This window comes from Lactuca serriola, chromosome 9 (assembly GCF_051521515.1).
Source record: "Lactuca serriola cultivar US96UC23 chromosome 9, Lser_US96UC23_V15, whole genome shotgun sequence".
Lineage (NCBI taxonomy): Eukaryota > Viridiplantae > Streptophyta > Magnoliopsida > Asterales > Asteraceae > Lactuca > Lactuca serriola.
Window position 1 is genome coordinate 106,913,627 of NC_136416.1, and position 6,075 is coordinate 106,919,701.

Here is a 6,075-nt window from a genome sequence, read left to right on the forward strand (position 1 = left end):
GCTTTTGCTATTGACGTGGTCCCTGGTAACAAGTCTATTCTGAACTCCACTTGTCTATCAGGTGGTAATCCAGGAAGATCTTTGGGAAATACTTCCGGATAATCACACACCACTGGAATACTCTGCATCACCTTCTTTTCCTTCTTAGCATCAATCACGAATGCTAAGTATGATGTACATGCCTTGGTCAAACACTTTATGGCTTTTATTAGAGAAATGATTCCAGAATTTACTCTGCGTTTGTCCCCATACAGCATAAACGAATCCTTCCCAGGCGGGTTTACTTTAACTATCTTCTTTTTGCACAAAATTTCGGCATCATTGGCGCTAAGCCAATCCATTCCCAACACGATGTCGAAACCATTAAGTTCGATAGGCAATAATTCGTCATGAAACTTATTCCCATTAAGGTCGATTAATATGTTTCTCAAACGATGGCTAACAGGTACAAACTTTCCACTAGCAACTTCGACTAATAAAGCATTATCTAGTCTATCAACAGGAAAAGCTAGTTTTCTACCAAACTCATGCGAAATAAAGGAGTAGTTGGCTCCAGAATCAAACAAAATTTGAGCAGTCAGTTCGTTTATGAGAAAGGTACCTGAAGCGACATCAGCTTCATCTTTCGCAGCCTCAAGTGTCATCTGGAAGGCTCTCGCCTTCAGCTTTGGTGGAATGTTGGGCCTAGCTGCCTCCTTCTTCTTCGGACAGTCTTTCAAAATATGCCCCTCTTCATTACAACCAAAACACATCCTTTTGTTGTTCGGACACTTATTGGCAAAATGTCCAATTTTCCCACACTTGTAGCAGGTTACATCCTCGCTACATTTCCCAAAGTGCTTTTTCTTACACTTATCACACCACTTTGCTTCGCCTCCTTTTCCTCCACCAAACTTTTTCGAATCAGATTTCGAAAATTTGCTTTTCTTACCGGAACCAGATGTTCCCTCAAACTTTCTTTTCTCACCAACCTCAACCTTGTCGGTGGTTCTCCCCTTAATCATGTTCTCAACAGACTTGGCAGCCCAGATAGCTGCCTCTAGAGTATGTGCCTGACGTACTGGCACCTCGTACTCCCATGGGAGTCCCTTCGCATACCGGTCCACCTTTGTCAGCTCGTCTAGGACGATACGCAAGGCAAACACCATCTTATCGGTGAAGTTGTTGGTGTATTCATTAACTGACATGTTGCCTTTCGTCAATGTCAGAAACTTGTTCTCTAGTTCCAACAGATTTTGAGCCGAGCAGAACTTGCGCTTGAACTGCACCAAGAATTCTGCCCATGTCAATTGCAGTGGCTCATTAGGGCTTAAAGTCTTCCCTAGAGTGTTCCACCAACGAACGGCTCCACCTCGGAATTGACGCACTACATAGATAGTCTGCAACTTGCCTCTGCAGCCACAAGTCATGAAGGCTAACTCCATTTCGGAGATCCAATCCATAACTCTAATCGGATCCTCCTTTCCATTGAAGGTTGATGGTTTGCAAGTTAGAAAGTCCTTGTACTTGCATCCCATTCCATCATTCCTTCCATCATGGTTATCTTGCCTAACTATCGGTGGGTTGGCTTGACCAATAGACCCACTGAAGTTTCCACCTTCCGAGTGCCCTTCATTTAATTCAGGCTCCTCCACACGAATTGACAGTTCTTCACGATTTTGTTGAAGAAACCGTCTAGTTTCATCCATCTGACGATCCAACATCGTCTGAATCATCATTTGCACACCAGCCATGGTTATTTGCTCAGGTGTTGCTGCTACGACAGGTATTTGTTCAATCACTGGTGATTGATTCCTGTTTTCGTCAGCATTTCCAACTCCACTTCTTGTTCTCACCATTTTGATCTACACACCGAATAAGGTGAAATTAGATCCTCAATCACGATAGATATTCAAATCATCCTTATCACTCTGAAACGTTTACATGCTAGTTCTAATATCGTAGACGTACGCTTAGAACCCTACACACATAACGTTTCTAGATCCGGTCGGCAACAGACCATAGATCCGAACAAATAATAGCATATATGGCAACATATAGCATTTAGCACATAAAGCATTTTAGGCAACTTTCCTAAAATAAACTAGTGCTCATGTCTAAAATATCACAGACACACATCTCAAAACTTCACTTAGCATTCTAAGTTTAAGTCTAGAAATCCTACAAATTCCTAGTTCGCTTAAACTGTGACATCCCCAAATTCTCGGCCAGAAAAGACCGATTTTCATTTATGCTTTTAAAATAATTTCAGAGTAAATCCTTTTGATTTGTAAGAGTTGTGGAATTTGTTCCCAAAAACAAAACATGATAAAACAATGTTTACCAAAGCATTTCATAAAAGAAATGTATTTTTTTCATTATATAATCAAAACTCGGGGTGTCATGTTCCGATACAGACCAATAAGCATAAACGATAACATTACAAGTCATTCAACAAATATATACATATACAGACTTGTAAACAAAACAACTTGATGGTTCATCCATCTTATAGCCTCGCGCCACTTCCTGTAATACAAATTAAAACTGAGTGGGTCAGGCTTAGGAGCCTGGTGAGCATATAGGGTTTTCAACCCACAATAAATAATCATATTTAATTTCCACCAACCAATAATAACCCAATTACCCGTTCCCGTTATTCTCACTTTATGTCCCTAAAACAACTAACATAAGGGACCTAGTCTAAGAATATTTCATCGGGGCGACAACACATGCTTCGGGGGTTCCTCAGCAATATAAGTCAAATAAGGCAACCATGAGGGGGATGGAGTACAGCGAATGAACACCCGAGTTCATTAACACCTACAGGTGGCGAACCTGCTAATGTGTCCATAAGACTGTCTAGAAAACTCCGTGGTCGTCATCTAAACTCCACTAGATGACTAAATCAAACAACAACGAGGCCTCCCATCTGTTTATTACACACCAACTATCTACCCATGTTCTACCCAACATATTAGTAGATAAAAATATACATTTTTATACATAGTTTAAAAACCTGTATAGCATGCTTTAATCAATACATATTTCACATAACAGATGAGGCACACACACACATAACACGTATTTCATAGAGAATAATCATATCTATGAGATAGAAGAAAGTGAATACACATTCACACATATAAACAACAATATACTTAATACACTCAAACCATACTTGTATTATTATCGTGTTTATGAAAGGTAGTATACACTCACTTGATCAGAAGATGATCGGACAGCACTACGACTTGCAGAAGTAGTAATCCTCAGCAGATCTGGAAGATCTTCACAAAAATCGAACTTCTCGCGGGCAGAACTTCGGCTCGGGAACTGCACTTCTCGGGATCTTCGGGATCTCGGGACTTGCCTCGGGGCTCGAGAATATTACTGGGGCTTCGGGGTATTTCTAGCACGCAAATCGATCCAAAACGGGAGAGAGAAGAGAGAAAATAGCAAAAGAACTCGGCTGCCCTCGCATCCTATTTATAGGAGGCTGGAGCCTCGGAGTACGCGGGGCGTACTGCTCCGAAACGTCATGGCATTCGTCATCCGAAGAACTCGAGTGCGAGGTGCGTCATGCTTCGCTGTACGCGGGGCGTACTTCGGATCAGATCGGTGACTCCTTCGGATAATCATCCGAATTAAAGATTAAATTTAAATACAAAATATTTAATAAACTTCGGAAATTCATATCTTCTTCATACGAACTCCGTTTTCGACGTTCTTTATATCCACGCGTAGGTGAGACTACGCTCTACAACTTTCGTTTAGACTTCGTCGGCTAATTTTAACTTTATTTTTATTATTTATTTTTAATAGGCCGGGACAGAAAAACCTCGTTATAAAATCATAACTTCTTCGTTTGACGTCCGTTCTCGCCTAACTTTTCATCGCTTCGATACCAACAACGAGATCTTCGATCCTTGTTTAGATTGCTTCGGCTAAAAACCGCTCAATCTCAAATCGAGTATTTCGGGCTGCACACTGCTAAGCCGAAACTTCGATAAATCATAACTTCCTCATACGAAGTCAGATTTGGGCATTCTATATATATTGGGAAACCTCATTTCAACTACTACAACATTAACCAAAGATATCAAGTTTATTTTACACTTTAATTTTGACGCTTATTTTTATTCTTAATTAATCCAACCACATAATTAAGAAATTAAGCACAAAACACATAATACTCAAATAATACAATCTTATTATTTCAAAACGGGTTACAAAGGTTAACCTAGACTATTACATTGCTAAAAATGGCAAGCCCGGAAACACAGGCGTTACATGACCCACTCCAGCTTATTTGTATCACAAGTGTCGATACGAAGCTACTTTGCCCTGAGAGATTTAAAAGATTTGTAGATCACTAGTGTAAATGAATGTAAGTTCTGTTTATGCTTATGTTTATGTATTGACGATGACATCCCAAATGTTTTAAATGAATAAAAATACATTTCTTCGGAAATGCTTTGATAAAGTATTTATCTTGTTTTTCTGGGAACAAATTCCGCAACATTTTTATTCAAAGAAGTACTTTGATTTTTATAAAGCATAAACAAAATCGGTCTTTTCTGTCCGTGAAAATGGGGATGTCACAGTTGGTATCAGGGCATTAGTTTAAGTGACTAGGAACATGGATTTATTTCTAGACTTAAACTTAGAATGCTAAGAAACTATTGTGAGAAATGTGTCTTAGGTAATACACCCGAATAGACACAAGCACTAGCTTATTTAGTGAAAATGCCTAAAATGCTTTTATGTGCTAAATGATTTAAGATGATAAATACCTGAACGGATCTATGGTTTGTTGCCGACCGGATCTGGAAATTTTATGTCTTCGGATTTCTAAACGTTTGCATATGGTATTAGAACTGCCATGTAACTTTTCAGAATAATAGGAAGATTTACACGTCGATCATAAATAAAATCTTTCCTATCTTAATTCTCGTCATTATACACCAAACGTCTATAGATCGAATGGCTAGAACCCGAAGCGGAGTCGGGAACGCAAACGGAAATGGGAATCAACAGCCCTGGTGATTGAGCAAATACATGTTGTAATGGGAGATGCACCTGAGCCAGTCACCATGGCTGGAGTACAAGCCATGATTCAGGCTATGTTAGCTGAACAAAGGAAGGAAATGAGACAGATTGTAACAACGTAAATTTTCAAAACAAAATTTTCATTTCTTAAAAACATGTTTTCATACAAAACAAGTCGTAAAGATCCAATGTATCATATCATAATACAAATCATATAAATCCCAAGCTCATAAATCCTCCATCAGTGTGTACAGATCACGCCGGCGCCTTCTCACGGTCCTCGCTAGTACCTGAAACACATAACACAACAACTGTAAGCATAAATGCTTAGTGAGTTCCCCAAAATACTACTTACGCACATACGCCTTTCCAGGCCATGACCTTCCGGTCCATTTGTCTCAGGGGACTTTCGTCCCGACCCGGTAAACCTTCCGGTCTTACCCGCGTCGACCTTCCAGTCCACATCACAATGTCTTCCGGCCCATAACATAAAATGCCTTCCGGCCCATAACATAATGCCTTCCGGCCCATATCAAGCATAGCATACATAGCACATACAAATGGTTAACTTATCATATTCAATGCATACAACTCATAACATATCCGACCTCTCGGTCACACATAAATACCCTTCCGGGTACAGTATAGTGAGAAGACTCACCTCGCAGGAAGTCTAGAATCTCACGTGCTAGCTATCTCCGAATCTCGAAACGAAGACCCAACCCCGCCTAATCATAACGAAATATCATTCTAATTAATATAGACCTTCAAGACTAGGCTACACCCTTATCATTATTCCATAGAGGGGTAAAAGACCATTTTACCCTTCCTTGACTCATGTTGACCAAACCCTAAAAGTCAACGAAAGTCAACTGACCACAGAACGCGGGGCGTACCAGCTTCTGTACGCGGGGCGTACATCGATGAGTCACAAACGGGGGTCGCAACCCCGTACGCTGCGCGTACTGGGAGTTACGCCCAGCGTAAATCCCAGATTCAGCCATACCATATTTCTTGTCTTAAATGGTTAAGACACTCCTTCAA